General features: G+C 40.1%; 1 non-coding gene across 1 annotated transcript; it reads right to left on the bottom strand.

Annotated features, from left to right (window-relative positions):
* Positions 1 to 10,869: 10,869 nt before the first annotated feature.
* Positions 10,870 to 10,952, bottom strand: trnal-uaa (transfer RNA leucine (anticodon UAA)). The gene has a single exon. It is a non-coding gene; the product is annotated as a tRNA-Leu (tRNA).
* Positions 10,953 to 15,793: the final 4,841 nt, after the last annotated feature.

The following is a 15,793-nucleotide window of genomic DNA, read 5'->3' as shown; positions in this document are numbered from 1 at the left end:
ACAGTGGGCTTTGGGGTGGGAAACCAGAGTTTGTTTGACCCATGGATGACATGACAGCTCCCCAGTAGTAAAGCAAAAACATCTCGATCGCCCCCTAGTGGCTGGCTGCAGTATTGGTCATAAACTCCACCCCCCGTGTTAGCGGATGGGACATGGGCCAAACTAAAAGGTCAAAGTACAAGATACCTTTTTCATTTATGCAATAAATTTGTCTTATGCAATAAAAAGAGGGTCTGATGATTGAAAGCTATATGTGTCAATCAGTGTGCTTGCTATCAGTGGCACTGCTTGAGATTGGCTGGATAGGTGTGTGGGTGGGATCTAGATACTGTGGAGATCGCTATAGGGCAGACTGTGGCTCCAAATGAAGTTACTATCACAAGATGGCAGCTGCCATATCCATGATATTTTGGCTTAATTTTTGCTCTATGCCGGCTTTCTTGCTCTTTATACTACGATAGTTGCCTGGAGCCATAGGTGTCATTTAGGTATGGCGAGGTATGGCAGCTGCACCTTGGAATCGGGAGAAAAAAAAAGAGAGAGGTTCTGTAGTCATCTTATTTGTGTGTCCTTCATATTTGTTGCAAGTGATCAGATGTGATATGTTAGCTAGTCCAAGGCGCACTGGCTGGTTGTTTTCATTGTATTGCACTTGAATAGGTCAATAATATGCTCATCAGTGAATACGAGTGTTAGTGAATCAAATTGTTCGCCACTTCACTCCTCCGCGAGTTATGAGTTATATGAGTTATCTGTGTGTTGTAAAAGCATTTTGCTCTGCTGCTGTAGACAGCCTGTCTAAATGATGTCTTGAAGCCGGTGTGATTTTATGTGGGGTTTTTTCTTCATGTCGGCATGTTGAGCTTGTATTTTCGGTCTCTGGAGACACTCCAATAAATTCGCCTATACAGTATTGCGCCAAATTGGCCTTTGTTTTACTGTGTTTCATACACCGGACCCCTTGGTTATCTTCTAGAAATGAGCTTGTAATTAATTTATTTTCTTTATTTTCTGTGAAGTTAAACACATGGCTAATGATAATTAAACGTCCGCTCGCTGTCCGTGGTGCTGAAATATGCGCCGAAATAGGTCCGATGTTTTCACTGCTCTCACCAATGCAGACATGAGGTATTATGAATGTGAGAAACAGCTTCATGTCCTTTGAAACAGTTTTCAGTAGCATCGTATGTACTTCTGACAGGTCAAAGACCAAAGTGAAGTTTTATATAAGTTCATATTTTTGAAACTCCATCATCAGTAGCTCTGTGACATCATGTCATATTGCCATACCTTAGCTATTGCTGAAACGACGCCCTTGCCTGGAGCATCAGAAAATGGCACCGCTTAGTGTGTCACATACCACTGCTAAAGGGTGCCTCGTGTGTCAGTGTCTGACATTGAAGGCTACTAACCAAGTGCTGGTATTTGATGAATTAAGAATGAGACCAGTTTGGGATACGCTGAAACTTTATATTTCAAAAACACTGTGGTTAATGTGTGGTCAGGTCTAGGCACAAAAAATACTTGGGTTATGGTTAGAAGAAGATCAGGTTGTGGCTTAAAATATCACATTTGGGGGCACAATCCCAGCAGGAAAAGCAGCTTTTTCGTTGTGCTGCAGTGGTCTGCAGTTTGGCAGAGGTCTTGCCAAAGTGGCATCTCCCGATAAAGTCAGTTTACATACTACACTTTACAAATGATGATATGACAATGATAGGGCCAAAAATATGCGGTGAATTATGTCCTAAATGTAGGAGAACACAATGGTGAGCCATGAAGCAACATCCATCCATCCATTTTCGTAACCGCTTATTCTCTTGAGGGTCGCGGGGGGGGCTGGAGCCTATCCCAGCTGACATTGGGTGAGAGGCAGGGTACACCCTGGACAGGTTGCCAGACTATCACAGGGCCGTGAAGTAACAGTTAAACAAAAAATTTATGTTTTTATTTTGCCTTAAGAAGGTAATTTAATTGTTATTCTAAGACACACCTCCTACTCAAAGGTAATCAGCCTAATTAAAAATAAGTAAATGGCTGGTTGAGTCCCAGTATAACAACCTGTAAAACCACAGCTGCATGCTGAATACAAACATTCAGCATGCAGCTGAAATAAATCTGCCCTCAGGTGTGCTTTTGCAAGCGCTGTAGACAATCATAAATGACCATGCAAGTTAAGATAGTAAATAACAATGCAATTTTATATGCAAGAATAATAAAAAGAATGTTTTTGTTTTTTTAAGTCTAAAGCTTTATTTATCCAGGGAAGGCTTTGCTGACCAAGCCTCAGCAGCATCCTGCCTCTCAGTGTGATACACTTAACCACAATAAAGATGAGTTTGTTCAATATTTTATGCCGCCGCTACTGAATGTTTTGCTTTTCCCCGACACCCAGATCCACAAATAATACACCTACTTATTCAAGGAGCCCAGGGTGCATTATTACCAGGCCCTTCAAAGCTGTCACCACATGGAGAGGCCCCGCTGTGCAACAATAAATTTGGAATTCAATTAACCAAAGCACATCTTGACCTTTGATATCATAATACAACATAAGGTGGTTATTGTCATGTGTTGTATAACTGTGTCCTACATGCAAAACTGTGTGTGCAAGTCAGCTTTGTTTTTTCAAAGCTTCTGCAACTTCTCAGTTTTTTACCTTCATCAGCATCCCTGTGTTTATCACTCGTCTACCTCTTCTTGCTTTCTCAGTGTTGTTCCGCTTCGCTTCTCTCAGACTTCACCCCCCCGTCTCTATTGATCAAACTTCTTTATCGGCGGTTTCTTTCACTTTCCATCTCCAGGGAGATGTATTGACATTCAAAGCTGCAGTTTGTCGTATCAATAATTTATGCTATGTTCTTAAATATGCAACAGAGCATTACAGCAAATGTTCATAAAGAATCAGTGTTATAGATGTAACTGAACACCGTGCGGTCGATTTACTGCTGCACCATGACGGGGTTTTATGAGCCAAATAGTTGTCTGTTTTCATGCCCATAGAAAGAAATAATAAGAATGTCAGCTGAAGTGATGATATCTTTATGAACTATGCTTTTTTTTTTTTTTTAAAGATTCATACACTGCTTGGAGGTGACTACAGTTATTGTTTTATTTAAATTATTTACATCAGTCCATGGCGTAATTCATAAATGTTTATTTGAAAATGAAATTGATCAATTAATTTAAATGATATTAATAATAATTCTGTAGTAGATATTAGTTGTTACTAAAATTAATTGCCAGACAAGTGAGCCTGTTTTTGGCTGGCAATGATATACATCAATTAGTTTGATTAATTAAGAAAATTTGATTGATTTATTTTTTTCTCAGCGAAATACTGCTGTTGCATATATTTGGCTAATGTTGTTCCACACATAGTTACCCAACAGTTCATTAATATAATAAATAAATAAGTAAAAAGCACTTCAAAATGACAAAAGCACAGAGATGTGGGTAGCACTTTATTTGGTTGGTCCGCCTACAGATAGTTTATGGGGTGTTTGTAACTTTTCAACAGCTTATTAGGTGAGTTTCAACACTTCAACTGTTTTAATTAATTCTGTCGATGTTTAACAGGTTTATGAATTTATGAACATTCCTACATATTCTCAGAATAATTTAGTTGAACTTAAAATATTCAATCAAACTATGCAGCATTTAAGTTCAATTAAATTATCGTGAGAATATGTAGTTAGTTGTCCTGTGAACTCCATATAATCTACAGACAAAATGACAGTTGAATCCTTAAATCTCAGCTAATTAACAGTTGAAAAGTTAGAAATACACTATAAACTATCTGTATGTAGACTTTCCAAGTAAAGTGGTACCAAGATGTCCTCTGTGTCAGAAAGAAAGTAAGGCTATAGCCTGTCGCATCAGCTGTTCAAACTCAGTTCTAAGACAAGTTTTTACTAAGTGGCTAATTTACACATCACTAAATCAAAACACAAATCATAATTTATTCAAGAAGTAGTAGAAGATAGATGTTAGTAGATATTAGATGTTTTAATACTTACACCTATTAACTAGGTGTTGCATGGCCAGTGTAGCTAGTGTCAACTGACAAGGCTAACATTAGCTTGCTAACCTTATGACCCTGACTGAAGAGCAGAAGAAGAAATATGGAATATAGATGACTGGTGGCTGGAATATTTTCAGACTACGTAACCAAGCAACATCAGTTATGTTAGCATAATCAGATTTGCCACTTTAAACTGCAATAAATAAATCTGAAACACACATATTTACCCATGTATGTACATAGAAATTAAACAAGGAACAGTTGGGAACAATTAGAAATTATGGCTCAGCTTACATTATAAAGTGCTGTCTAGCATTCTGCAGTTTTAATGGCTCAGTTTGAAACTAGTTAGTTGTTACTTGGAATTTTGACTTGAATCTCAGAAACTTATTGCTAAATAAAAGACTTATGAAAGGCAAGTGCAACCTGCACTTGCCTTTCATAAGTCTTTCATTTAATTTATTTAACACAGCCTGGAAACTTTAAATCAAAAGCTTGGAGAGTTGGCCTCATGTAAACAGTCAGCCCTGATACTACTGAAATATAACTGACTATCATTTTACAGGAGCAAAGTTTTGTTTACACATCACTAAATCAAAACACAAATCAGAATTTAATCAAATACTGTAGTATATTAGTTGGGGGTCATCCCTATGTTTCCACGGTTCTATGTTTTTCGGGTTCTATGTTCCCCACTTAACGCTGCAAAAAAGGTTCTATGTTCCCCGCTTACACAAAAAGGGTTCTATGTTTCCCGCTTGGTTGAGTGGGCAACATGGAACCCGGGAAACATAGAGCCTTTTTTGTGTAAGCGGGGAACATAGAACCTTTTTTTTGCAGGGTTAAGTGGGGAACATAGAACCCGGGAAACATACAACCCTGGAGACATAGATACGCTCCCAGTTAGTTGTTATCAATACCTAATGTTACACCAACTGCCAGGCATTGCGTAGCTAACATAACTGGTGCTAACTGACAAAGCTAACATTAGCTTGCTAACCCTATGACCCTAACTGTAGAGCAAAAGAGGAAATATGAAATATAGTTAACACATTTGACTTTTGTGTAAAGATGTAAACTTGATATATTTTAAATTATTTTTCACAATATACCTAAAATCACAAAATATTATGGCAGGAATGTTTTCAGACTACATGACTGAGCAACATCAGTTACGTTAGCATAATCAGGTTTGCCACTCTAGACTGCGTGAATAACTCTGAAACATATTTATCCGTATGTGTATCCTTATATTTGAATGTACATACAAATAAAACAAGGAACAGTTGGGAACAATTGGAAGTTATGTCTCAGCTTACATTACAAAAGTGTTCTCTAGCATTCTGAGGTTTTAATGGCTCGACACTGTTTGAAAGTAGTTAGTTTTTTCTTCGAACTGAGGGACTTTAAACACAGAAACTTAATTTTAAATAATGGATTTATGAGAGGCTGGTGCAACCCAATCCTGAAACACATCCTGGAAACTTTAAATTAAAAGCCTGGAGAGCAGAGCTGGCCTCAAGTAAACAGACAGTCTTGCCACTACTAAAATATAACTGAATTTATCATTTTACAGGAGCAAAGTTTTGTTTCCAACCAGGAGAGTTTAGTCAGGGATACACAGAAGCATTACAGTGCCAAGATCCTCTGTTATCTATTATTATTTCATAATTAATGAGGGAGATATTTTTGTCCTGAGGGCTATTGGCTCAACAGATTAAGTGTGGCTGTAACATAAAAACTATAAAATGTCTCCATCTAGTGAGTAAACTGATGTAAACACTAGTTTTTCTGCTTAATATGCTTTGTGTTTGTTCCTCATTTGGGTGGTCTTGAGGAGCATGGATCCCTCAAAGATTCAGTAAAATCTTGGGCTGATGGTGGATTATTTTTCCAGGGTTTTTACAATATTTGCCAACAGGGTCGGACCACAAATAAGGCTGTGTTCTGACTGCAGGATCACAAAGAAGTATGTTTGGTGATTATATTTTACCGTACCAGTGCCCTGGGGAATTAATTATTAAAGTTTATAATCAATATTCATGTAATAACAGATGCTCGAATGATTATGAATATAGTGTAGTGGTGAACCTACAGATAACTTTCACCCCACTCTGCAGTTCACTGTAACTGTAAAGCTTTATAATAATTGTACTATTTGGTTTGACTATTTTGTGTTTCAGGGTGACTTTCACACCTGCCCTGTTTGGTTCATTCAATCAAAGTCAAATTCGTTTGCCCCCTAAGTGCGGTTCGTTTGGGCAGGTGTGAACACAGCAGTCACACTCAGGTGCACACCAAACAACCAGACCGAGACCTTCTTGAAGAGGTGGTCTCAGTCTGGTTACAAACGAACTCTGGTGCGGTTCGTTTGTGGTGAGAAGGTGTTCCGACCTGGATGTGAACCAACTGCAGTCACATGACACATTGTTTGGGTTAAACATGAGCATGTCACAGTCCTGGAGGATTATTAATGTGCACCTCCTCCTGTACTGCCTTAATATGCACATTCAGCACATCCAATGCATCAAAACATTGTTTTCTAGTTGGAGCTGCGCCTCGTTTTCAAACTGTATGGTTTGACTAAAATGAACAATGACAGCAATATAGTCCACGATGAGCAGCGCTAAAATCAACCTGCGTAGTTGCCCCTCCATTGTGACATTAGAAAGTGTCACATTTACCTTGCAAGTGTACTCTTCTTCAATGTTTGCTTTACTTCCTGGATTTTTCCCACATTGAAATTCTGACCAGTCAAGAGCAGCTTTCTCACACAAGACATTTGATCTGGTCCTCTTGTAAATGCTGCTGAACACGAACCAACTCTAGGCAATTATTCAACTTTGTGACAAAATTAGTCCCTGATTTGGACCAAAGCAAGACAACTCTGGGTTGGCTTTGGAAATGCAGAATTCTGTTTTTGTTTTGTTTTGGTTTGTGTTTTTTTTTTCCTTTTAATGTAAAAGGCAATATTCATTATAAAAACCTGGAAAGTCTGGAGATGTTGTCGTTGCAATTCTGATTATGATGTTTCCTTCCTCTTGTCCTAAACTTTGCATTTTATATTGCTACTTTTACCCAGATGCGCAGTAGGCAAACTGTTATTCAAGCAACAATTCCCATGTATAATTATCTTACAGATATGAGAGTGGTTTTGATCCTCTCACCAAGCTCTCGAGAAGGAGGCAAAAGCATTTAAAAAAAAAGTCTTACAAGTGTTTGTTTGGGCCTCAGGCTCAACCCTGTTCCCTGTGAGGAAAATGTCCAACTGTCATACTGAGAATTTAATTACTAAATTTTAGTCAAGTGACATTAAATGTCAGTTTCAATTGTTCGAAGATCCTCTGTGAGTACCTAATTTGGCTGCATTTTGTCCAATGTCACCGCGACCCCTGTGTAAGATGTCCGTCAGCAGTTCCCACATCTCCACTGCCCGAGGGACACAGTGAGGCCAGAACAGGTTCAACAGCAGGTCACTCTTAATTGCACTGCAAAGGTTGTTTCACTCTTTATTTGACATTCTACATTCCAGACCATCATCTCTTTCTTGCCTTCTCATTATCACCCTCTGAGGGATGAGCGGCAAAGGTGTACATGTGTCCTCCGTGGCCTGAATTTTAAGCAGTTTACTGAATTAACAAGTGTGATGGCCTTGGGGGATTTTTTCCTGTCAGTTTCCTGCTGGTTAAATTCTGTGCAAAGTGGCTGAGAACATCTAATTGGATGGATTCATATGGGAATCTGATGAATTTTGTATTCATATTTTGTGACTTTTTTTTTTTAAGGCTGAGACTTAAAGGGACAGTGTGACTAGGGGCATCTAGCAGTGAGGACTGCAGATTGCAACCAGCACGATATCGGCTCAGATTGTGAACGACAAGTGTCGTACGTGATAATCCATCATTTTATCTTGTGTAGTGTGTCATAGTAGACGCAACCAATGCTACATCCGGGACGCCTCACGATGTCCCAACAGAAAGGCTAGCATGTTTGATTTTCTTTTTGTCTTTCATGACTTCTCCTGTCACAGCTGTCACTTTGGCCAATAGGAACACAGAGCGTAGCTAAATCTGTTTAAAATTAAAAGCCCCTTATGATCTTGGTTGAGAGAATCCCTACATTTTCTAAACAGGTTTTTATTGTGAAACATTTGCAGGAACCTGTTGTGGAGGATACAGTGACTTAAATAATTTGCATGTTGTACTTCAAATGTAGCTCCTGCCACCTGGTGGCGCTTTTAAGTTACTACATTAACATTTCGGCTGGAACATGGACAGACACAGTGACTGAAATAATAGCAATAATAATAAAAACAGAACAAGAATAACCCAATGACAACACGCAGGTCATGAAATACGGCCAGCGATGATTGGTCGTGGACCACTGTGTAGTCTGTCATGTCTGTTGTTCATGATTTTATGACTTCACAATCACCTAATCTGACATAATGACTGTCGGAACAGACAAAAATGTTGTGTAGTGTGAACCCGGCATAAGAATTTCTTTAGTGGTCATTGTTCACCATGAGCCTCTCACATACTGGGGTTCATGTGACTTTAGCATGTAAGAGAAGCCTTAGTTTTCACAATGCTGTATGGACAAAGATCTTTGCACATGAAGTAGGTGATGGACTCTGTCATTTTCTTCGTTCTCTCACAGTTGGATGGTAGTTTTGTCGAGCTAAGTGTGTCCAGTGTTTTGATTTTTTGGTGGAGCGGGTTTAGCACTAGCTTAGCCGTCAGCAGCCAGCACTATCTCTGGGTGGTGGCATGTGAGGCGAGTCATGTTCGTAGTATTCCTGGAGTATTTTCATAAGACAGTACTTGCAAATTGCATGTGTCATATTCCAAGTCCTCCCTTCTATACAAAAATCCAGTCCAGACGTTTGAGTTAAACACTGACAGCACATTTCTGATATCTTTATTCGGTGCCTCCATCTTTGTTTTGATGAACTTCCTGCAAAATGCCGCTGACTGAGACCTCTGCTAACCTCACCAGGAAAAAAAAGATCAGCACCATCTAGTGGACAGAAAAAGAAACTGATTTTATTATTCTAGTACCAAAAGTTGTATTAAAATGTGTATTAATAAAAATTAATATTAATAAAGATCGATACTTGGTGTCCGTGTATCGGACAATACAATACAATACATAAAATATCCAAATTCTATGTTGTATTGATTTAATAAAGGGACCATTCTAAGGTCACAAAAACACAACTAATCTTCTTTTAATGTGATTATAAACTAAAGAAAACATACTTATTATATTTTATTCCATCTCTGCCAGTATGTCCCCCTAAATCCTACACACTGGACCTTTAACATTGTCTTATAAATTGTTTCCATGTATTTTGTTAGAGGCTAATTCAACCACAAAAACACATACAGAGTTTATTTGCACAAAGAGCGGTCTGTGAGTTGCTACTCCTTCAAGCTAATATTTATTTTCCACATGTGGGCAGTGGGAGAAGGAAAATGTTGATGATTAAACTGATTTAATTAGAAGATGAGAGAGAACACTTGGAGGCATTGAAGAGGACTGGTGGGATTTCATAATTTCAAGCCCGGAGTTTTGACTTATGAGTTTGTCTGACTGATCTTACAGCACTGTTTGCAAACACAGCATTGTTAAAAAGATTACTTGAGTCTAGGAAGATATAAATAAGGAGGCGCGGTGATTATAGGCCTCGATAATTACCCTGCCATCAAGGAAACAGTACAGCTGTAGCAGAGTCAGCATATAGGGGTGAATTGTTGCGTCCTTGCAGCTGTTTCTCAGACACATGAATCTACAGTTTCCAGATGTGATCTAATGGAGCGTGATTTTGATGGACTGATTACTCCAGACTGTTACTTTTTATTTAAAAAAAAAAAGCCACAAAACACCAACGGGATTTTTATTCTGACCATCGATGTGATAGAATAGAGCTAATAGAAATTTTGAGTCAGTAGTCTCCTGTTTGGTTAGTGCCTTTATTCCCTTCCATAGTTTTACCTTACCTTACCTGCATCCCCTTCTGTCACAGTAATATTAAAGATGGCTCTGTTCCCAGTGTCCCAGTAACCCATGAAGATGTGACAGTGAGCTACAACCAGAACTCTGTGGTTAACCTACCTTGACGTGTCTGATGTCAGACGTCTTCTGTCCCTCTTTGACCTGGATGTGAACCTTTGGTTTTTATTCCCAAACACTGCCACCAGAGGTCTCCATTAATTTACAAAATGTTCCCATTTTCCCAGGCAATTAAAATCTCCCTGAAACGGGTCACATGAAACAAACACCATCATGATGTTTCTCAATAAATGATGATCCCATATGTTGGGAACCTTGACATGAAAACATTTGGTAGCCCTTGTAAGACCACTGTCTCCATATGTACAGCTCCAATTTGCCTCACAGTGAAGCCCTGAATTAATTAATTAATGGTAGCGCCTCAAGATGTTTTACAGAAACAGAGAAATGTTACACACAAGTCTTTAGTGGATTTTTTTTCTCTTAAGAAATTAGAGGTTTTAATTAAAAGCCACACACTGGATAATTAAAAAACAAAAACAAAAAAAAAAGAATATTGTTGACTAGTAATCACTATATTAAGAAATCCTTTTACAAGGCAATGCTTCACCCCAGTGGCTTCTCTTAACTTTGAAACCACTGGTGGAGCACCAGTCCACAAACCGGATGTTGTGCTTGGGTTAATGGTGGCAAAGACAGCATTAAAATCTCTGGGAAGAGAGTGAATTACTAAGAGTACTTTCTTGCATCTGTTTCTGTTTTAATATCTATGGGTTTCAAAGGATGCGACCCTCCGGTTCCCAAGCCAAGTCCTGCTACTGCTGCCCCAAGTATACCAGGAGTGGGGTTCAAACCCACGAGGGCTTTTGCCCATTGGATCTTAAGTCCAACGCCTTAAACACTTGGCCATCCTGGTGTGGCTATCAAAATGTGGTATCAATAAAGAAAAATATTTACAGAGGATTTAAAAGGAAAATAGCAGAGGCATTAACAGATTTTGAATACCATTTAGTTTTACAAGCAGGTAAGATGTATTGACACTCTCACAGAAACAGAAAATTCACCTGCGAGAACATGTCCAGAGGAAGCTAAAATACTTGTGGCTTTCTGGAGGACTTGTTGACTGCAAAAACTATTCAAGTCCCATTGTGTCACTCCTGTGATCTTAGATCAGATTTTAACAATGCTATTTAGTTTTTTCTGTCTTTCAGTGTGAGGCTGTGAAACCAGCAGACAAATGAAAAACACAGGAGGCTCTTAATAAAAGACTGTTAGAAATGGCAGAGGATGATGGGACTGATGGAAAAGGAATTTAGTTTACAGAGAGGGTGAATTCTCTGTTGCCCTTGCTTTACAAAATATTTAGTGTTTACATTAAATTTAAGATGTTCATCAAAAAGGTTTGGGGACCTCAGAGTTGCATCTCTGCTCTTTGCAGATGATGTGTTTCTGTTGGTTTCATCACACCGTGACCTCCAGCATGCACTGGGGTGGTTTGTAGTGTGAAGCGGTCTGATGAGAGTCAGCACCTCATGGTCTGAGGCCATGGTTCTCTGCCAGGGACTGGTGGATTGCACTTTCTGGTTTGGGAGAGAGTTACTGCCTACTGAGTTCAAGTATCTCGGGGTCTTGTTCGAGAGTGATGGTAGAATGGAGCATGAGATGGATTGGCGATTTGGTGCGGCTTCTGCAGTGATGCGGGTGCTACGATTTACTCGTCCATCTACGTCCCAACCCTCACCTATGGTCATGAACTCTAGGTAGTCACTGAAAGAAGAGCTCTACAAGCGGCCAAAATGAGCTTTCTCCATGGGGTGGCTGGGCTCAGCCTCAGAGATAGGGTGAGGAGCTCGGATATGCGGAGGGAGCTCGGAGTAGAGCCGCTGCTCCTTTGCGTGGAAGGAGGTCAGTTGAGGTGGTTAAAGGATAACAGGTATTTTTCAACCTGGGCCCTATTTCCCCATGTGTATGTGTGCGTATGAGTCATAGGTACACCTTGTTTTAAAATTGGTTCAGTATTGAGGGAGGCGGATGCAGCCGGCAGCCGCGAGGTAGATATGGGGGCAAATGCGTCCCGTCTAAGTTTTCGCATTAAAAGTGCTTTTTTTCGCCACTGACCGGTTCAGATCGCCAGTGCTATCTCTGTAAATAGCATACTAAGCGTTTCCCTGACCCTTCACCTCTGTGAAGCTGTGTGTGACGTCATCTCGCGAGAGCTTTGCTTGTTGCCGGAAGAAAACAACAATTTTAGGTATCAGTATTACATGCATAAAGACATATTAGCTATACTTACTTGATGGATAATTGACCATTTGGTTCCTGTGGTTTTGGCTGCCTCCTCCAATTTATTTTGGGCACATGAAAAAAGGTATCCAGCACTGCCCTGTTGATCAGAGGGGGGAAATCCTCTAACGTAGTTACACAGCGTTTGGTAGTTTCTGTATCATCCCAGGACACATCGAGACTATGAATATTGGGCAGCAGGTCCCACTTGTTGCAACACAGACATTCTTCCTCTGTGGGCATGGAGTCACAGCAACCACAGGAGCACCACCAGTCCTCAGAGATTTGTGTTCGTGCAGCCGCTGCTTCACCCTCGTCTGCTCGTTGGCCATCTCTCTCTATCCTCATCTGCTCTTCAATTTGTAGGAGCTCCTCATCCATATACTCGGGCTCAAATAAGTATGGGCGGCCATCATAATTAAAGGCCTCATCTTCATTCTCGAAATCGGGTAAATATGCAGCCATGATACCGATGCAGTAAAACTCTCAACTCTACTCCGGGACAACCAGAGCCACTCTGTGCGGCGCTCAGCATGGCTCCTCTGTTTTCTTCCGGCAACAAGCAAAGCTCTTGCAAGATTCAATTCAATTCAATTCAATTTTATTTATAAAGCCCAATATCACAAATCACAATTTGCCTCACAGGGCTTTACAGCATACGACATCCCTCTGTCCTTAAGACCCTCACAGCGGATAAGGAAAAACTCCCCAAAAAAAACCCCTTTAACGGGGAAAAAAAAAACGGTAGAAACCTCAGGAAGAGCAACTGAGGAGGGATCCCTCTTCCAGGACGGACAGACGTGCAATAGATGTCGTACAGAACAGATCAGCATAATAAATTAACAGTAATCCATATGACACAATGAGACAGAGAGAGAGAGAGAGAGAGAGAGAGAGAGAGATGCAGGTAATGACAGTAGCTTACAACAACATTAATGAAAGTAATAATATTATAGTTATAGTTCTGGCTACTGTGGTACAATATGTTGAAAGTATGTATTAGTATCAGACAGTATACTTGTGTGACAATAGTCATATGTGTATAATAACAGTAGAAGTATGACTAATGACTAATGATGGCAGCAGCAGCAGGAGGCATCTGGCAGGACCACGGCAGCAGCACAACCACACACGTCACACTGTCCAGGCACCGCTGCGGTATGAGTTATTCTGAGAGACAGTGGAGCACAAAGGCTCCGGAGAAGAAGCCGAGTTAGTGACATCCAGAATGGCCGAGTTAGCAAGATGCAGTAATAGGATGAGAGTGAGAGAGAGAGAGAGAGAGAGAGAGAGAGAGAGAGAGAGAGAGAGAGAGAGGGAGAGAGAGGGAGCCCGGTGTATTATAGGGGGTCCTCCGGCAGACTAGGCCTAAGTCAGCCTAACTAGGGGCTGGTACAGGGCAAGCCTGAGCCAGCCCTAACTATAAGCTTTATCAAAGAGGAAAGTCTTAAGTCTAGTCTTAAATGTGGAGACGGTGTCTGCCTCCCGGACCGTAACAGGAAGATGATTCCACAGGAGAGGAGCCTGATAGCTGAAGGCTCTGGCTCCTGATCTGCTTTTGGAGACTTTAGGGACCACGAGTAACCCTGCGTTCTCAGAGCGCAGTGTTCTGGTGGGATAATAAGGCACTATGAGCTCTCTAAGATATGACGGAGCTTGACCATTTAGAGCTTTATAAGTTAACAGTAGGATTTTAAATTCAATTCTGGATTTTACAGGGAGCCAGTGCAGAGAAGCTAAAACAGGAGAAATATGATCTCGTTTCTTAGTTCCTGTTAGTACACGTGCTGCTGCATTCTGAATTAGCTGGAGAGTTTTTAAGGACTTACTAGAGCTACCTGATAATAGAGAGTTACAGTAATCCAGCCTTGAGGTAACAAAAGCGTGGACCAATTTTTCTGCATCTTTTCGGGTCAGGATAGGCCTAATTTTCGCAATATTACGCAGATGAAAAAATGCAGTCCGTGAGGTTTGCTTTAAATGAGAATTAAAAGACAAATCTTGATCAAATATTACTCCGAGGTTTCTTACGGTAGTGCTAGAGGCCAGAGCAATGCCATCTAGAGAAACTATGTCATCAGATAAAGAGTCTCTGAGTTGTTTGGGGCCAAGAACAATAACTTCAGTTTTGTCTGAATTTAACATCAGGAAATTGGTGCTCATCCAATTTTTTATGTCTTTAAGGCAGTTATGGAGTTTAGTTAATTGATTACTTTCTTCTGGCTTCATCGATAAATACAACTGTGTATCATCCGCATAACAATGGAAGTTTATAGAGTGATTTCTAATGATGTTACCTAAAGGAAGCATATATAGAGTAAATAGGATTGGTCCGAGCACAGAACCTTGCGGAACTCCAAAACAAACTTTGGTACGTAAGGATGATTCATTACGAACGTCAACAAATTGAAAACGATCAGATAAATAAGATTTAAACCAGCTTAGTGCTGAACCTTTTAGGCCAATTAAGTGATCCAGTCTCTGCAGTAGAATTTGATGGTCAATTGTGTCAAACGCCGCACTAAGATCTAATAAAACAAGAACAGAGACGAGTCCTTTGTCTGAAGCAATCAGAAGGTCATTTGTAATTTTAACTAGAGCTGTCTCAGTGCTATGATGCACTCTAAATCCTGACTGAAATTCCTCAAATAAATTATTATCCTGGAGAAAATCACACAGCTGGTCTGCGACTACTTTCTCAAGGATCTTTGACATAAAGGGAAGATTAGATATTGGTCTATAGTTGGCTAACACCTCTGGATCCAGGGTGGGCTTTTTTAGGAGAGGTTTAATTACAGCTACCTTAAAAGACTGTGGTACATAGCCTGTTAATAGGGATATATTGATCATATCTAATATATGAGTGTTAACTAAAGGAAAGACCTCCTTAAGTAGCCTAGTTGGGATGGGGTCTAAGAGACACGTTGATGATTTAGATGAAGAAATCACTGCGGTCAATTCTTGAAGAGAAATTGGGGAGAAGCAATCTAAATATATATTAGATTCTACAGCTGTGTTTGAGGTTAGATAGGTAGGCCTACCATCCGAGGGCAGGAGGTCATGAATTTTGCCTCTAATAGTTAGAATTTTGTCATTAAAAAAGCTCATAAAATCATTACTGCTAAGGGCTAAAGGAATACAAGGCTCAATAGAGCTTTGACTCTCAGTCAGCCTGGCTACAGTGCTGAAAAGAAACCTGGGGTTGTTCTTGTTTTCTTCTATTAATGCTGAGTAATAGTTTGCTCTGGCATTGCGGAGGCCCCTCTTATAAGTTTTGAGACTGTCTGTCCAGATTAAACGAGATTCTTCCAGTTTGGTTAATCGCCAATTCCTTTCAAATTTTCGCGATATTTGTTTTAACCTACGGGTTTGAGAGTTATACCAAGGAGCAAACTTTCTTTGCTTTGTTAACTTCTTTTTAAGAGGAGCTACAGAGTCGAGCGTTGTTCGCAGCGAGCCTACGGCGCTATCAAC

Source organism: Epinephelus lanceolatus, chromosome 8 (genome assembly GCF_041903045.1).
Source record: "Epinephelus lanceolatus isolate andai-2023 chromosome 8, ASM4190304v1, whole genome shotgun sequence".
Taxonomy (NCBI): domain Eukaryota; kingdom Metazoa; phylum Chordata; class Actinopteri; order Perciformes; family Serranidae; genus Epinephelus; species Epinephelus lanceolatus.
Note: the sequence above shows the minus strand (reverse complement) of the source record. Positions and strands in the feature narration are given on the sequence as shown.